This window comes from Oryctolagus cuniculus, chromosome 10 (assembly GCF_964237555.1).
Source record: "Oryctolagus cuniculus chromosome 10, mOryCun1.1, whole genome shotgun sequence".
NCBI classification, from domain to species: Eukaryota; Metazoa; Chordata; class Mammalia; order Lagomorpha; family Leporidae; genus Oryctolagus; species Oryctolagus cuniculus.
The window spans coordinates 49,572,101-49,590,073 of NC_091441.1; the positions used below are offsets into that span (position 1 = coordinate 49,572,101).

The 17,973-nt window shown below is 37.3% G+C and overlaps 1 protein-coding gene across 1 annotated transcript in view; it reads left to right on the plus strand.

Annotated features, from left to right (window-relative positions):
• The window catches only part of CDH2 (cadherin 2), a 243,324-nt gene that overhangs the window by 160,196 nt on the left and 65,155 nt on the right, over positions 1 to 17,973 (plus strand). The gene's annotated exons all lie outside the window — the stretch shown is intronic.

The window sequence follows — 17,973 nt, forward strand, 5'->3', positions numbered from 1 at the left end:
TTTAAACCTTATGTCTAGGGGCCAGCTCTGTGTAGCAGTAAGTTAATCCTCTGCCTGCAGTGCTGGCATCCCATATGGGTGCCGATTCTTGTCCTGGCTGCTCCTTTTCCCATCCAGCTCTCTGCTATGGCCTGGGATGGCAGTAAAAGATGGCCCAAGTCCTTGGGCCTCTGCACCCACATGAGAGAACGGGAAGAAGCTCCTAGCTCCTGGCTTCAGATCAGCACAACTCTGGCCATTGCAGTCATTTGGGGAGTGAACCATCAAATGCAAGACCTTTTCTCTGTGTGTCTCTCTCTCTGTAACTCTACCTCTCAAATAAATAAATAAAAGCTTAAAAATAAAAACCTTATGTCTAGTTGAAATCACCTGTGATGAAAATATAGAAAACTGAAAGTCTCAGAATAAACCCTTCGTCACTGAAGCAGATTGAGAAATAGTGGCTAGTGAGAAGGGAGGAACCAGAAGACAGCTCTCTCAAACTAATTTCATTCTGAGTATGATTGTTCTGCTTGTTTACTTTGTTGACTGTTCTTAGCAGTAGATATTTTTGATGTGTAATTGTTTGGGAATTTCAGGCTCATTGTGAATGAGACATTTGTTTTCAACTTTTTTTTTTCATTCCATGCTTGCACAAACTCAACCACAGCTGCATTCTGGGGCCCATTCCTTGGAGTCAAGTTGTACCCAGCTTGTGGTCACCCTCAATCACTTTACCCCGTACCAGCTGAACTTCAGTTGCCCTTGCTTCCTCTCTAAGTGGCAGTTTATACTGGTTCTTTCAGGTCCATGCTTATTTGACTTTGAGTCTGAATGTTAAGTTTTTAACTTTTTATCCTGCATTATTTCTGCTGTGCATTTGGAACACGTTAGTACTTCAAAATCATGGAACAGCTTGTGCCATGCCATGCTATCCAGGGGTCTCCATACCTCCAGCTTCTATTTGTCCTTAGTTTCATATACCTCCTTTTAAAAAAGTACTTTTACTTTTAAACAAAATTCTCCATTTCAATAAATCTTTATCCATTTCTGCTTAGGTATGTGTTTTTTGCTTTTTTTAGTGTTGCTTTTGTTTTGTTCTTGCTATTGTCCCAACTTATCACATCTGTTGTTTTCTTGCACTTTTGTACTTCCAGAAGTCAAATGCTTATTGAAAGTTAATTTTCAAAAATATAATTTTTAACATATTATCCTAAAGCATTTGGATTGCTGGGGCTTTTATATGAAAAAAGATAATTTAGGCTGGTCTGCTTAATGCATCTATTTATCAGGACAGGATAAAGATATTGTTTTAGCCTAACTTCATATATTGTAGCTAGTCATACAGATTGAGAAGTGATAGTTTGGAAGTAAATACTAATGTGCACAGAATACTGGCCTTGACATCATCTTAATTAATGTGATGAAAATCCTTGAGTACTTCTTGTGTGGTTAATTAAATGTGAAAAATCCTGGCCGGCGCTGCGGTTCTCTAGGCTAATCCTCCACCTTGCGGCACCGGCACACCGGGTTCTAGTCCTGGTCGGGGCGCCGGATTCTGTCCCGGTTGCCCCTCTTCCAGGCCAGCTCTCTGCTGTGGCCAGGGAGTGCAGTGGAGGATGGCCCAAGTGCTTGGGCCCTGCACCCCATGGGAGACCAGGAGAAGTACCTGGCTCCTGCCATCGGATCAGCGCAGTGCGCCGGCCGCGGAGGCCATTGGAGGGTGAACCAACGGCAAAAGGAAGACCTTTCTCCCTGTCTCTCTCTCTCACTGTCCACTCTGCCTGTCAAAAAAAAAAAAAAATTCTTTACCTCTGTGTAGTTTAAAGATACCTTGACCCTTCCTAAGTACATCTAGTAGCTGAACTAAGAGTGTTATAGTGGCATTTGGGGAGGGTGAGAGATAGGATTAATTCTGAACAGAGCACTATTGCACCTCATAAGTTGTTCAGATAAATCACACAGTGTGGAACTGAAGTGTACATGAGATGGCCATAATGTTACAGTATATGACAATTAATCCCATTCACTTTGATATAATTAATGAGAATGGTGAAATGCAAGTGCAGTCATTTCTCCAAGAGGAAATGTCAGCCTGTTAATGAGGAAAAGGCTTATTATTGTCAGTTGAAATAGCAGATTTCTGAAGCAGCATCTATTCAGCTTGCTGAGCTAGTGTTTTCAGGAGTCGATTTTCAGTTTGGACTGTGACAATGGGAAGGAACATTTTTGAAGAAGATTTTGGTTCTCTCTCTCCGTTATCAGTAAATGTAAAATATATCAGTAAATGTAAAATATAATTTATCAGTATAACTAACTGAAATTTTAAAAGAACATTATGCAACTTAAGTATTAATATATGTATGTAAAATCAAATACTCTTCAGCCTTTTGTTGCTGTTATGTTACTTCACGAAAGTGTCATCTGTTTCGTATTATGTGCATGGGTTATTTGCCCTTGTCCTCTTTGTGACTGTGTTAAACCACACTGAACCGAACTGGGTCTAATACTTCCCTATAGGTTGTTGAAGAAGACATCTGTCATTGGGACAGCTTTCTAGGGTTTATGCAGTAGTTTGTCAAAGAGTTGGAAATTGGTGAATTGGGACAGTTATAGAAAGATGGACTGAGAGGCTATAGTCTTTCTGAGCTGTTTGACGGTGCTTCCTAACAATAATGTATTATTAATGCATGAAAGAATTAATATTATAATTTATTAATTGATTTTACTACTTCAGTCCTATTGGCAATTTATGGATTTTATACAATTTCTTGGAATAATTTCATTGCCTTTGTGAAAGAAATAGCAGCATTGCTGAAATTTTTATGAAATTTTACATAAGTGAGACCCTTTGAAAAATCCATGGAAATACATATTATGAAAAAGCTATGGGTGGATTTCGTTTTTTGCACCAAAGTGAATTTATATTTTATTTCCATTTCCCATGTAACTTTTGGAATTACCCTCATATTAAATACTAACTACATATCATTTTGTTGATGTTCAGAAGACAAGGCAGCCTTTAATAATAGTAGGGCTTTGCTGTGGCTTTTGTTTAAGTTTTATAGTTTGCTTTCTGTGAAATGTCCAACTTTGCTATATACAAGGTTCCTTTCAGAAGTCAGTGGGGTGATACATCTTTTTGGTAGATTGACAGCAGGAATTTGGAATTGAGCTTTTAACTATGAGTTAAGTATTATATATTTTCTGGAAATGCTTTATATGAATTATTTTTCTATATATGATCATGCTCTTTCTCTTTCAGCAAATCAAGGAATAAGCACTTCCTACATTTTTTAAGGGTTAAGATAAAGTCTTATCTCTTTGTCCATTTTGTAACTTTACTACCAGCAAAGGATTTTGGGTTTAATCGTTTAATAGTTCAATAGACTTTAATTTCAGTTAATGTGGCATTATATCATATGAGCAGAGCTAATTGACTTAATGAACATTATGTGTTATCTATTTCTTTTAATCAGGTTTCATAAAATATATAACATCCTCACGTTCCTTGCTGTACCCATGAATCAGGTAGTCTAGGTCATATTTGCTCTTACTAGCCTTTATGGCACATTTTGAGGCTACAATAATGAAATTAAGACACCGATCTAACTTAGTTTTGTTTTTTTTTTTTTCCTTTCTAGTCACGTTTTTGAAAACAAGTTAACAAGAATTTCAGTTTTCAGCAAAGTGGGTTGAAAACTTTTTTAATTTAAAAATCAGCAAAACCTCCTATTAGAAATTAGGACTTAGGATTCCTTCTTTGTTGACAGAAATAACTTGGAATATGGAACTGACTAAATTGCATCAGATTTCAGAGACTAATAACTGTACAGTGGGAAAAGGGAGATTCTGTACCACCTGTACTCTGGGAAGTGATTTAATTAGAGGCAGTGATCTTTCAGTGTAATTTGTTAATGGACATATTCTACCGAAAAAAAAAAAAAAAAGAACAATTCTGCTTGAGCCCTGATAATTATATGTATTTCTAACTGGATTCTGTCAAATGGTGGGGAGCGGGGCGGGAAGCAGAGTTTCATTGAATTTCATGGAATAGAGATGCCTGGAGGAAGAATACCAATGAAGTGAAGAACAGCTTGAATTTTTCAGTTATTAGGTTGTACACAAGGAAGAATGCAATAATCCTACTGCTTTTCCAATAATTTAATATAAAATGGTGTGCATAGCATTATTAGACTAGTAAAAGTCTAAGTTTTATATTTTGATATCATAATCATTCTTCTATATCATTCCTACTGCTTGCTATTTTGATCTTTTCCAACTTCAGTTCAAAGAAGAAAATCATGGCACACTATTCTTCTTTTATTTGTGGCAACTCATACACAGATGCTGGCTAAATAGTACACAACTTTCCCTGGAAAGGAAAGGAAATAACAGCTTCTCTAATAGAGTTCATAACATTTTCAGGAATACTATAACAAAACTCTTAGGAATAAAGAATACTTTTATGAGTTTAATTTCCAATAAGTTTTATTGTGATTTATTTCATTTTTACAGGCATTTCATCTTGATTTTGCTGTCTTAAGAGTGCTTTGGGTCACTCAGAGTGAGGCCTTATCAGACATGATAGCTATGATGTGATGTACCAGCAGTTGCCAGTTTTCTGTGCTTACCACAAGAACATTGATTTCTTGTGCATGCAAAGTCCATTGTGAGCACAAATGACTCTCAGGATTGCTCTCTGTGGATTGTCTCTCATCCCATGGGTTTGATCTGTGTTATTTCCATCTACTATGTTCTTTTGTAATTGCCACTGCAGGGGAAGAGGGCAGCAAGTTGTTGATGCTCCTGCTGAGAAATGATATATGTCATTTCGATCCCCAGATTTTATTGGCCACATGGTCATATCTGATATCAAGAGAGATGAAAAGTATAATCTTTATGAATGTCTAGGAAGACACTGTGAAGCATTGCTAGTGTTTACATAAAGCTTAGTATTTCAGGAACAGGGAAAAATAGTGTTTCCCCACCCGGAATATCGTGAATGGGAAACAGACGGGCTGCTGATATCTTTTCACCTGTATTTTTTTTCTTTTAAGATTTTTTACTTTAATTCTTTGAAAAGCAGAGTTAAAGAAGAGATCTGCCATCTGCTAGCTCACTCCCCAAATGGCCACAACAACCAGGGTGGGCCAGGCAAAAGATAGGAGCCTGGAACTCCATCAGGGTCTTCCACGTGAGTGGCATATGCCCAAGCACTCGGACCATCTTCTGCTGCTTTCCCAGGTACATTAATTAGCAGGAAGATGGATTGGAAGTGGAGCAGCCGGAACTCGTGGGATGCCAGAATCACAGGCAGCAGCTTAACCCACTGCACCATGCTGGCCCCATCTTCTAGTTTTTAATGTGGCTTCTAGATTACTTAAAATGATGTAGACCGTGGTCACATTATATTCCTGTTGGACAGTTCAGTTCTGACATCTAGGCTACTACTTGGCACAGGTAGATAGGTCCTGTTGCTGAGACAGTAAAACAATTTCCCAAGGATAGGAAGGTGAGAAAGCATGGCGATCTCAGGCTGTTGGTGTTCTAACAGGGTCTAGGCATGTCTCTCCCTGCTGCCGCTGTCACTTTGGTATGATCTCCGGAAGGCTCTCTGTAATTTTACCACTCCCTATCTCCACTGGCATTTTCAAATGACAATGTTAAGAGTTCTTAGCTGATTCAGGCCACCATAGTATATGGGTCCAAATAGCCTTTATCCTGTTGATAGCCTAAAAGGAGAGTTAGGTAATTGACAGTTACTCAAAAGCTTTATTGTTGATGGAACTCAATAGTTAATTGTTAGGTGTTCTGTAATTAAAGAATTTCCATCATGTTAAATTTCTATCTGTTTTTAAAAATACATTGCTAATGCATTTCTCTGATCATAAAATTTACTAAAAGGGAAATTGAAGTACAAATTGAAGTACATCATCCTTTTGATTTTATAAGAACATAAAAATGACTATGGGATACAAGTTTGGTAACAGCATGTAAGATAACACTTGGGACACTGACATCCATTTCATAGTGCTGAGTTAGAGTGCCAGTGCTGCTCCTAATTCCAGCTTCCTGCTAATGCACACTCTGGCAGGTAACAGGTGATGGCTTCAGAAGCTGGATTCCTGCCACCCACATGGGAGAGTCAGTTGGAGTTTGGGGCTCTCGGATTGGGCCTGGCCCAGCCCTGGTTGTTGCAGGCATTTGGGCAGAGAACTGGAAGATGGGAAATCCCTTTATCTCTGTATCTGTCTGTCTTTCTCTGTGCTTTTCAAATAAAATGAAATGAAATTTTTAAAAAATTAATGATTATATTTTATGTTTTATACTTATAATTATTGACCCAAATTATTCAATTATTCTACTTTAGATTACTATATATTTAACTTTCAAGATTTTCATATGATTTGTTTTATATCATATATATATACAATAATTCTATCATATTATTTTAAGATTTTATGTTATGTTTATTTACAAATAAATTCCTGGAACTTGTACATGCCTGCAATTTGTTTTATGTTTAGATTTCATTTTTACATATTCTTACTTACCCAACACAATGAATAATTTGAAATAACTTTAGAGCCTCTAGAATCCATCCCCCAAATGATTAAGATATTAATTGTGTATAAAAGTGGTCCCCTCAAATTAGAATTTGTATGCCCTTAAAATTATGTCACATTTCATTTGCACGCAGAAGTGATCAAGTGAAGCTTCTTGCATGGCAGAGTTTTGTGACTATTATACTCCCAAGCAGCTGTTTTAGGAAGAGGTGGTTTTGCACTATCTTAAGCAGAAAGTTCCTCTATTAGATTCGGTATGGTACGCTAATATCAAGCTTTAAAAGCACTAAAAAGGTGTGCCATCCAATTTAATACTTTTAAGCCAACAGGCTTTTTACATTTGCAGAATTGCTTATCTTATCACCCTATATACAGCTTCATTGGTATACTGGGGACCAGGGAAACAGAAGAAATAGTAAAGGAGGCACGTGTACAGGACAGACAGTACTGGCAAATCACACATCATAGTGACAACATGAATCAAACAGATTAATAAATTAAAAAAGTTACTACTGCATATCGATGACTTTAGGGTGTTAATAAATATGCTAGTTAATAGCACAGTTAGACTCATTGAAGATAATTTTTCAGAAAAAATGAAACAAACTTCTTATAGATTATATAGGCAAGGATGCAAATGAATACTTTAAACAAAAATTAACCTTTCCTTTAAAAATTTTTTTCATTCAGCATAGCCCTGACTGTTAATGAACAACATAATACATTATCCCTCTTAGTAGTTTTTTTGTCTGTTCTACTTAATATGACTGGTTTAATTCTGTAATTAATACACAGTTATTCTTAAGTGTTGAAAATTAACTGAAATGTGATCCCTGTTAAACATAAGAGTGGGAATAAGAGAGGGAAGAGATGTATAATTTGGGACATGCTCAAGCTGACTTGCCCCAAATGGTAGAGTTAGAAACATACCAGGGGATTCCAATTCAATCCCATCAAGGTGGCATGTACCAATGCCATCTCACTATTCCAAGAAATCAATTTCAGTTCACAATTGATCATAATGAAAGGACTAAGAGTCAAAGGGAGCACATAAACAAGTCTAGTACCTGCTAACACTAACCGATGGAATAAATAAAGGGGAGAGTGATCCAACATGGGAAGTGAGATACTCAGCAGACTCATAGAATGGCAGATGTCCTAAATAGCACTCTGGCCTCAGAATCAGCCCTAAAGGCATTAGGATCTGGCTGAAAAGCCCATGAGAGTATTTCAGGCATGGAAAGCCAAGACAATCTGGCAAAAGATCTCTGTGAGTGAGATCCCAGTGGAAAGAACAGGTCTTCAAAGAAGGAGGTACCTTTCTCTGAAGGGAGGAGAGAACCTCCACTTTGACTATGACCTTGTCTAAACAAGATAAGAATTGGAGAACTCAGAGGGCTTCCATAGCCTTGGAAACTCATGACTGGAGCATAGGGAGATTACTGATGCCATAGACAGGAGTGTCAATTGGTAAAGTCAACAACAGGAGTCACTGTGCACTTACTCCTCATGTAGGATCTCTGTCCTTAATGTGCTGTGCATTGAGATTTAATGCTATAACGAGTACTCAAACAGTATATTTCACTTTGTGTTTCTATGGGGGTGCAAACGGTTGAAATCTTTACTTAATGTATACTAAACTGATCTTCTGTAAAAAAAAAAAAAAAAAAGAAGAAATTATCAATTCCCAACTTGACTCTCACTGGGATTAAACATGACAATAGGTCTGATCTGATTTCATCATCATTTAAAAAAAATCATCTATTATTTTTCACTTTATGTTTCTGTGTGGGAGCAAACTGTTGAAATCCTTACTTAATGTATACTAAGCTGATCTTCTGTATATTAAGATAATCGAAAATGAATCTTGATGTGAATGGAAGGGGAGAGGGAGTGGGAAAGGGGAGGGTTGTGGGTGGGAGGGACGGTATGGGGGGGAAGCCATTGTAATCCATAAATCGTACTTTGGAAATTTATATTCATTAAATAACAGTTAAAAAAAATTTTTTTTCATCTATTTACCTGGAAGGCGAAGAAGCAGAAAGAGAACTCCTGTTTGCTGACTCACTCCCCAAATGCTCACAATAACCCTAAGCAAAGTGGGGACCAAAGCTGGAAACCAGTAACTCAATCCAGCTTTCCAGCATGGGTGTCAGGAACCCTACCACATGAGCCATACAATGGCTACTTTCCAGGGTCTTCATAAGGAGGAATCGGGATGGGGGGCTAAGTTACTGAACCCTGGAACTCCAACATAGGACGTTGTGATAAGCAGATATTACATGAGGCATGGACCCTAGTGTCATGAAGGTATAAAGACTATAGATGCTGTGAAGATGCAAACACTGAGCGTTGAATCTCAGAACCTCTTGCAGGTATAAAACTCACATAGAAGCTTTTGTGAATAAAAGTTTTCTCGGCCGGCGCCACGGCTCAATAGGCTAATCCTCCGCCTGCGGCGCCAGCACCCTGGGTTCTAGTCCCGGTCGAAGCACTGGATTCTGTCTCTGTCCCGGTTGCCCCTCTTCCAGTTCGGCTCTCTGCTATGGTCCGGGAGTGCAGTGGAGGATGGCCCAAGTCCTTGGGCCCTGCATCCGCATGGGAGACCAGGGGAAGCACCTGGCTCCTGCTTTCGGATCAGCGCAGTGCGGCGGCCGCAGCGGCCATTGAGGGGTGACCCAACGGCAAAGGAAGACCTTTCTCTCTGTCTCTCTCTCTCACTGTCCACTCTGCCTGTCAAAAATAAATAAATAAATTTTCTCATATATCTTAATTCCATATAAGTGAATATGAACATATAAATCCAGATAAATGGCTATGGCTTTATGCAAAGATACAGTATCAGAACACCATATCTACTGACATATAAGGAGTCTTCAAACAATTCATGGGGGAGTGGACACTGATGACATCATGGTTCTGTATCTGAGCACCTGACTTTGATAGCCTGGATCCAGCTCCTGACTCCAGCTTCCTGCTAATGTAGACCCTGGGAAGCAGCTGTGGTGGCCCAGATGACTGGGTCCCTGACAGGCAGTGGGAGCCTAGAATTGAGTTTCTGGCTCCCAAATTTGGCCCCCATCAAGCCAGGATCTCTTGTGGACATCTGGGGAGTGAACTAGCAGGTGGAAGCTCTCTCTCCCTCTCAAATAAATTAAAAGAAAATTACAATTTTTAAAAATGAATAGTTCATGGGAAATATGTATTATGGAAAAATTACACACAGATTTCAAATTGTTTTGCACCAAAATAAACTGATCTTTTAATTCTACCTTTCCATGAATTTATGAAATACTTTGTATACCCAGGTATACACACATTCCAAAGACTTTTTTTTTCCAGGAGTTCATTTGCTAATATAAAAATGGATAGCAAATGTGTTACTGTAGATTTGTTAAAGGAAAGCTATTCACTTGAAAAAATAGTTTACTTACCTAACATTCCGGGGCATCTGAATGAACCTGATTAAAAGCTGCAAAGGGCATGTTAAAAAAATACACAAACAAAGTTTACAAATTTGAAGCAAAAATTCAGTTTTGGAAAAGGGATAAAAATGATTGACTGTGACACTTATTTGGTGCTACATTTTAACTTATTAAGAAAAACTGAGGCTATTAGAGTAATATCTGTGATTGTGTGAAGTACAGTTTCACCCATTATTCAGAAATACTTAACAGGAAATAATTTTTAAAAATTGGCATTTCCTCAAGGAATGTCAACATTATATTTGTCAATGTATGAAGGGGAAGGAACAGGAAATATTTAATAAGTTTATCCTTCATGGCTCATGACAAGAAAGAACTCTCTGTCATGTGGAGAAAAAGTGATCAATATTCCACTGCCCTTTACTGCTGCCATCTTTTATAATTAAAGTTTTTCATTGATGGTAATTACCAAGGATTTGATGTTTCAATGATAGACCTTTTTACAAAAAGTCATTTCCTGAATTTATCATTAAATACTTTTAAATACTTTAATTGGAAGTTATATGTATATTAAATAATATATTCCCTAAAACTCATAGTTTTATTGTTATCATAATTATAGTCTATAAAGAAGGTGTAATGATTTTTTTCACCTAGCTGCATATAGACAGCCTGAGACTATGTCTGTTTTCTTTTTTGTTTTGTTTTTAAAGGTTTTTTTTTTTAATTATTATTTATTTGAAAGTCAGAGTTGCAGAAAGGAGAGATCGTTCATCCACTGGTTCACTTCCTGAATGGCTGCAACATCCAGAGCTGAGTCAGGCTGAAGCCAGGAGCCAGGAGCTTCTTCTGGGTCTCCTATGTGGGTGACGGGGCCCAAAGAAGTAGGCCATCCTCCACTGCTTTCCTAGCCCTTTCACAGGGAGTAGGATCAGAAGTGGAGCAGCTGGGACTAGAAACAGTGCCCATCTGGGCTGCCATCATCTCAAGCAGTAGTTTTACTTGTTTATGACACAATGCCTGCCCTAAGTTTATTCTGTTGTATGTGTGTGAAAAAAGTTATTAGGACCTGGAACGGCTACTAAATTATTCTAAAAAAAAGAAAAAGTTATTCCTCATATTGAAATTTAAAAGAGGCCTGGGGTGGCCAAAGAAAACCTAAACAGATTATTTAGACTCTCCACCGGAATCAATATGTAAAAACACTGGAAATACTTAGTGTTGAGACAGCTTCTTTCCTCCCTCCCATGTCCTCATGAATTGATAGGTAGCTCATTCATAAGAGTGTGTCCTTGAAAGGGGAACTTCTGTTAAACTGTAAAAAGATTTCTATTTTCCAAATGTGCCTTCAAAATTAACAATTAATGTGGAAATAAAACAATAAAAGTCAAAGGCATATTTACATATGAAAATGTTTTATAGTGTTCTCTTATACTTGCTTCTGAATATGTTTTAGTTGAGCAAAAATTGTAAACCATATGTATTTTAATATTTTCATCAGTATGGTTTATGTAGTGCTATTAACTGATAATACATTTAATATGTAAGATCTGTGGTTTCCTCTTAATACTTTATAAGGACATTGTAGTTTTATCATTAACATTAATTTGAGGTATTTGTTTAAGAAGAAAAAAGTACCTTAAAATAATTATTTCTCTGGTGTTTAATTGTGTATTCATCTTAACAAAGTTTTATGTATATTAGAACACAATAACTGCATTTTATATATGTAAACTATGTAATAGCTCTATTAAATTTCTTGTTTAATATGATGTCTTTAGCCAGAAATATTTAGTTGTATATAAACTTGGGTTTTTTAATTTGTATTCATTTGACAGAGAGAGAGAGAGAGGCAGAACATAATCAATGGTTCATTTTCCAAGTGCCTGCAACAACTGGGCCAGACTGAAGCTAGGGAGCTAGGAAAGGAATACAGGTCTTGCACACGAGTGACAGGGATCTAATCACTTGCGTCATCACAAGGGCCTCCCAGGGTCAACGTTAGCAGCAAGCTGGAGTCAGGAGCCAGATATCAAATCCAGGAACTCTGATGAGAGATGTGAGTTTCCTAACTTAGCATTTTAACCATTAAGCCAAACGTTAGCCTAGATTATTTTAAGTTTGATTAATCCAGTAAGTCAAGCTTGTTTTTTTGACTTATCATGGGGAATATATTTCCTTTTGTATTATTTTATGATATTCTAGAATTTCTACTTTGTGTTACATGAGCACTTAAGAAAAATTAATGTATAAACATAAGGAAGATTGTTCTGGCAGAAAAAAGACTAAATCAAGTTCTTTGAATATGTTTAAAATAATAGGAGGATAGATATTTGACCTGGCAGTTAAGAACCCCACCTCCTTATCAGAGTGCTTGGGTTCAATTCCCATCTCCAGCTCCCAGTTCCAGTTTCTCTCCAGTGCAGACCCTAGTAGGCAGCAGGTGATGGCTCAACTAGACCACATCAGTCTGTATTGTGTTCCAAGCTTCAACCTGGCCCAGTAGTAGGCACCATGGGCTTTTGGGAAATGTACCAACAGATGAGAGCATGTTTTCCCTTTCTCTCTCAGCCTCTTCAATAGATAAAAGAAAGAATTGTTTTAAATAATATAATTTTAACTTTATTAAATGCGTCTGATAAAAAATTATGACATTCATTAAACAGCAACACATTGTCTCCATACTTAAGATCGTTATTTAAAATTATCGACTCAATTGCCTTACCAACTCCAACTAAAAATCATCTTGAGGCAATTCACTGGAACTCAGCTTGGGAAAGACTGAAGATAGTGACAGCTGTCTATTCCTTTCAAATGCCTAATAGTATAGCAGGTTAGACTGTCATCGATGAAGAAGTATTATTTTTTAACTTTAATTTTTAGTCCAGTTTTATGTTTTCAGAGAAATTAAGTGGAAATTACAGAGTTCCTTGTGTCTCCTTCTTGTGAAAAACATAATTTTATGCATCAATCATTGTGGTATCATACTGAATAGTTTCTCTGCTCAGGATGCGTTTTAAGATAAATTTGTCATCAGTTTTTCTTAAAAGCCTATATATTTTAAAATGATAAAACCACTTAATGTTTTGAAAAGCCTAAAAGTTGAAAATCTTGTTCATTATGGCACCAAAATATGTTTATCTACTATCCATAGGGAGAATGTTTTAATATCAGAAACAATTCTAGGGAATTATATATTTCTGCTTGCAAGAGGCAAATATCCATGAGGTTTGCTTTATTTCCATCTTCAAAGTTAAATTTTCAAACTAATTTTAATAATTAAGTCATGTCCCTTTGATATTTTTCTCCCTTCCACATAGTTTCTGTCCACTCTCATTTTTACTTTTAACCTGAAAACTTGTATGGAAGTCTACAAACTATAAATAAATATAATTTATAAATTATGAATATGTTATATAACAATTGCTGAGGTAGCTAAGATTTTATAACACAGTTTTCTTCTTTCTTCACATGGATTTTTAAATTTCTAGAGGATACAAATCCTAGTAAGTTTCAGTTATCAGCTCTAGAGCACAGGTGAATCTTGTCACATTGGAGAAAATATCCCTAGTTGCATTTAGGTCATAGGTGAACAAGACAGCAGGCATTAAACATTGTTATCAAACGGAATATACATATTGCCCATGGAAGTTCGTAAGCTTTTTAACTTGTGTGACTTTAAAGTAATTGACCATGATTGACATGGGTGAAACACTATAATGAGGCAGGCACTGCACATGGATAAGTTTACAGCTGCGTGATTAAGTCAGGACCAACACTGTACAGATGAAATCATTCTTTCAGTTGACAATTGAATGTTTTTTTTGATTGTTGATGTAGTTGGTCTGTCAGATATGCTGTGGTTTGGGTGTTGAGTGTCTCCCAAAGGCCCATGTGTCAAAGGCTTGGTCCCAGGGTGGTACTCCTGGAGGGTGGCAGAACCTTTAGGAGCTGGGGTCTGGCATGAGGGTGTGCCCTTGAAGTGGACTGTGGATCCCTGCCTTTCTGCCCACCCCCACCACCATGCTATCCCTCCACCTCACCCCCACCCTGGTTGCTGGCTCAAGATACAAGCACTTGCTCCAAACCATCTTCCTGCCATTTTGCCTCTCTTAACAGAGACCAAACCACCAAGGTTGCCTAGTCTTAGCCTGTGAGCTAAGTAAACCTGTCCTCTCCATGTTATTTGTCTCAGGTATTTCATTGTAGTAACTCAAAGGTAGCAGATACAGATGTGTAAAGGCAATTTTGTGATTCAGTGTGTCTTTGAGCTTGAATTCCAAAAGGTTTTGCTTACTTTAATAATAGTAAAGTCCAATGAGAATTAGCATTTGTTTTAAAAAACAGAAAAAGTTTCTACTTAATACCATTGATTGAACTCTTTAATTAACACAGAATTATTCCTGTTAAAAATAAGAGTGGGAATAAGAGAGGGAGATATATAGTTGGCACATGCTAACTGATCATAAAGATAGGATTGTGTCAAAGGGATCACATAAATAAGAATAGTGTCTGCTAGTAATAATTTATAGAATTAAGGAGAGATCATTCCAACAAGGGAAACAGGACTCATAGAATGACAAATGCCCTAAGAAGCACTCTGCCCTCAGATTCAGCCCTTAAGGCATTCAGATCTGGCTAAATATCCCATGAGAGTATTTCAGACATGGAAAGCCAAGACACTGTGGCAAAAAAATGACCCAAATGAAAGATCTCTGTGAGTCAGATCCCGGTGGAAAGAAAGAGCCGTCAAAGAAGGAGGTACCGTTCTCTGAAGGGAGGAGAGAACTTCCACTTTGATTATGATCTTGTCTAAATAAATAAGGTCAGAGTTTGTGAACTCAAGAGGCTTCCATAGCCTTGGCAGCTCTTGACAAGAGCCTTGGGTGATTACTGACGTCATAAATAAGAGTGTCAATTGTTAAATCAACAACAGGAGTCACTATGCACTTGCTCCCCATGTAGAATCTCTGCCTTTATGTGCTTGTACTATGAGAATTAACAGTAAAACTAGACTTCAAACAGTACTTTATACTTTGTGTGTCTGTGTGGGTGCAAACTGTTGAAATCTTTACTTAGTATAGAGTTCATCTTCTGTATATAAAAATAATTAAAAATGAATCTTAATGAAGAATGGGATGGGAGAGGGAGTAGGAGATGGGATGATTTGTAGGTGGGAGGGTGATTATTGGGGGAAGAACCACTATAATCCGAAAGTTGTACTTTTGAAATTTATATTTATTAAATAAAAGTTTTCTACTAAAAATTAAGAAGCTGTATTGAACTAATGCATATTTGTTGTAAGTTAGGAGAGGGACAGCAGAAAAATTAACTGACTAAATGATTGACCTTTACACAATTTCTTCTGAAGCATTTTCTCCAGTATAGGCTCTCTGAAGTAAACCTCTTCTCATTCACACAATGTGCAGTGACCCTTGAAGAAAAGGCACATTTTTTCCTTCTTTGTTTTTTCCAAAGATCTTCTCTTTTCCCTCCCTGAAGCACTCCACCTAAATCCAAACTGGTAACTGAGTGCCAGAGAGATAAACAGAGCAGGCACCCACAGTAAGGAGTATGCGTTCCCGTACGTAAGGGTGGGCGTTTAGTCGGGTGGGTCCCCTTCTGAGGGTCACATAGCTCACCTCCTGATTCTAGCTTCCTGCTAATGCACACTCTGTAGACATCAGGTGATGGCCCAAGTACCTGGGACTCCACTCATGTTGGAGATAGGGATTGTGTTCCTGGCTCCTGGCTTCAGCCTGATCCAGCTTTGGCTATTGTGGTTATTTGGGGAGTTGAATCAGCAGGTAATTTCTCTCTCTCTCTCTCTCTCTCTCTCTCTCTCTCCTTCAAATAAATACAATTTGTTAACTTAAAAAAACAAAAGACTTTACAAGTAATATTATAAGTATTAAGTAGGGAGGAAAAAGTCACAGCAGAGATCTAGTCTAACAGTAATTGTTCCCTGACATGAAACTGGGAGAATCCCACACCCAGGAGACAGGGCAAGACTAGAGGTATGGAGCCGGCGCCGTGGCTCAATAGGCTAATCCTCCACCTTGCGGCGCCGGCACACCGGGTTCTAGTCCCGGTTGGGGCGCCGGATTCTGTCCCGGTTGCCCCTCTTCCAGGCCAGCTCTCTGCTATGGCCAGGGAGTGCAGTGGAGGATGGCCCAGGTGCTTGGGCCCTGCACCCCATGGGAGACCAGGAAAAGCACCTGGCTCCTGGCTCCTGGCAGGATCAGCGCGGTGCGCCGGCTGCAGCGGCGGCCATTGGAGGGTGAACCAGCGGCAAAGGAAGACCTTTCTCTCTCTGTCTCTCTCTCTCACTGTCCACTCTGCCTGTCAAAAAAAAAAAAAAAAAAAAAAAAAAGACTAGAGGTATGAATTTGTGAGGACTAATGCCAGTGCAACAAAAGTGAACAGAAAAGTATTACATAGTATATACTTTTTCTGATCCACATAATATGTTTTTAAGTAAGAGTTCATTTTATGATCATAAAGCATATATATAGAGATGGTCTCTGATTTTGATTTCTCAACAGGTTTCAAAAAAACAAACTTACTTTTTTGTTTTATCTTTAATAAAAGATACACAATAGATACCATTGTTCTCCAGAAAATAATCTCATTTTTCAATTTTAAATCTTATGGCATGGAAAATGGGGTAATTAGATATCTTTTGGGATACTTTGTTCCAAAGACAAATATTTTGGTTGAACATAATTTAGTTTGAGATACAACTTTTATTTTCATTTTGATGTAATGGAAATATGAAGGATGATATATTTGACATTATGTGAAAAATAATATATTCAGTAGTTAAAGTATTTTATTACTTCTATCAAGGATTTTATGGTTACTGAGGGAAATAAGCATGCATGTTATTTGGCATAGTGGTTTTGCATACATCTCAGTGAATTTATATTAATGAAAACAGAATTATCATCACTTTGTGTGTGGAGTTGGAGAGTTTGTAAAAACTTTGCTTAGATCCTTAAGACATGGGAAAGGTATATATGATTACATTTTGCAAGGTATATCTAATTAATTGCAATTCAGAATGTATCCTGTGTAATTGTGATGAGGATGTAACATAAAATGTTTACAGAAATAAAAAGCTCTTTACTGATGTCTTTACATGCTATTCTCATAGAATTTTTCTTCCAAAATTATGAGTAAGGACTTCAAAAGGAAATAATATTCCTTGGAGAATATTTTTATTTTTATGATTTTATTTTGCCTTGAACATGTTTATTTCAGTGCTCATAAATATATGGTTTCATTTTTGTTTTATTACCTGTTGAGACATAAACTGATTGTTACTACATTCAATTTTAAAGTATTAATTTTTAAAGCAATAATTTTTTAAAGTATTTGTTCCTTGAAAGGCAGAAAGACAGAGAGAATGAGATAGAGAGAGAGGTTCCATCTGCTGATACACTACCAAAATGCCAACAGCCAGAGCTGGGCTGGGGCTGGAGTTGGGAGCTGGTAACTCAGTCCAGGTCTCCAAACTGAGTGACAGGCATCCCAATCACTTGTGCTATCAGTTCTTGTCTTAGCGTCTCCATCAGCAGAAAGCTGAAATCAGGAGCAGAGTGAGGACTCAAATCCAGACACTCTGATATGGGATATGGGCATCCCAAGTATCATCTTGACTACTGTTGCATCAATCACCCATTCCAATTCTTTTCAGTTTTAAGTCATTGCATGTAAGATCAAGATAAGACAGTGAAATCTTTTTGATCCTTCTACTCTTAATTGATTCTTAATTTAAATTTTATTTTGATATCTTTTTTCATTTGCTTAAAGATTTATAAAACTGTCACTGCTTAATAGAACTTTTAAAGTACCATGAGGAATAAAAATTGCAAATTATTCACTTTTTAATTACCATAAGACCTTTTGATTCTAAAGCACAGTAAGCATTCAACATTCATAAATGTATTGCTTTTTTCCTCTAAGCATTTGTTCAACAATTATTGCATTCATTTGTT